The sequence below is a fragment of the Macaca fascicularis genome, chromosome 4, assembly GCF_037993035.2.
Source record: "Macaca fascicularis isolate 582-1 chromosome 4, T2T-MFA8v1.1".
Classification (NCBI taxonomy): Eukaryota; Metazoa; Chordata; class Mammalia; order Primates; family Cercopithecidae; genus Macaca; species Macaca fascicularis.
The window spans coordinates 111418742-111420326 of NC_088378.1; the positions used below are offsets into that span (position 1 = coordinate 111418742).

Here is a 1585-nt window from a genome sequence, read left to right on the forward strand (position 1 = left end):
AATTATATAGTTGTGAATTCTGAGATTTTAGTGCACCCATCACCCAAATAGCGTATATTGTCTTAATATGTAGTTTTATTCCTAGCGCCGCCCCCTTCTGAGTCTCAAAGTCCATTACATCACTTTGTATGCCTTTGCATACTCATAGCTTAGCTTCCACTTATAAGTGAGAACATATGGTTTTTGGGTTTTTCACTCCTGAGTTACTTCACTTAGAATAATGGCCAGCAGCTTCATCCAAGTTGCTGCAAAAGACATTCGTTCCTTTTTATGGTTGAGTAGTGTTCCATGGTGTATATACATATATCCCACATTTTCTTTATCCACTCATTAGTCAGTGGGCACTTAGGTTGGTTCCATATCTTTGCATTTGTGAATTGTAATTGTGTTGCTATAAAAATATGTGTACAATTTTTTTTTTTTTCATATAATGACTTCTTTTCCTTTGGGTAGATAACAAGTGGTGGAATTGCTGGACCAAATGGTAAATTTACTTTTAGTTCTTTAAAGAATCTCTGTACTGTTTTCCATAGAGGTTGTACTTATTTACATTCCCACCAGCAATGTGTAAGTGTTTCCTTTTCACCACATCCATGCCAAAATCTATTGTTTTTTGACTTTTTAATGACACTCCTCTAATTTTGCCATATCTGTCTCATTATCACAAGGTTCCACATCTAGTGAGATGAAAGATGGCAACAGGGGCAGGGTTTTTTTTGTTTGTTTGTTTTGTTTTTTTGGCTTTCTTTGATTCATACTATGCAGGGTATACTTCCCTTTGCCTCTTTGATTCTTTACTTTCCTCCCCCTCATCAAATCCAAATAGATAAATGTCATCATCATCTTCACTATCTGTAGCTCCACTTCCTCTAGTACCTTCCACATTAGCAGGACCATACTTGCCCAAAGCTTTCTTCATTCCTGCTAGGCTGGCTTTTTCCTTTTCGTAAGTCTTGATGTAATTATACCAATGTAGAGCATGACACAAGTTGCCAAACAATGGACTAGAGACTGCTTCAATTACTGCCACATCTGCTTGTGATGGCACATACCCCTTGTTGCAGCTCTGGTCAGTCAGGTAATCATTGTTCACCTGGAGGCCAGTGGGGCTTTTCAGGTCTCTGAAACCCATGGCATCAGCTGCATCTGAGAGCTGGGTAGCAGCAAAAGGAAGGAGCACAGGTTGTGGATGCCTAGCGCTGAGAGGAGACAGAGTTGTTGTAAAGAGTGAGTGGGAGCAATGACTTTAGGGAAAAGGCCCCCATTAAAATGTGAACTACATGAAGGCACAGTTTTGCTTTGTTTTATTCCCTCCTGTATCTCCAGTGACTAAAGAGGTACCTGGCAAATAGTAAGTGCTTGATAAATAATTGCTGATAAATGACTAAATGATTAGCAAATAGGTGATTTAGACTTTGTAAACATGGCCAAATCAATGAACCAGAGTCCCAGATTCTTCATCTATAAAATGAGGAGTTCAGATTGGGCACATTTTTTTCTTTTTCTTTTTTGAGATGAAATCTCACTCTGTCACCCAGGCTGTACTGTAGTGGCACGGTCTCGACTCACTGCAAGCTCCATTTCC

General features: G+C 39.3%; 1 pseudogene; it reads right to left on the bottom strand.

Moving 5' to 3' along the window:
* Window positions 1-354: 354 nt before the first annotated feature.
* LOC102125494 (elongation factor 1-beta pseudogene) lies at window positions 355-1184 on the bottom strand (annotated as a pseudogene).
* Between the last annotated feature and the right edge of the window lie 401 nt (window positions 1185-1585).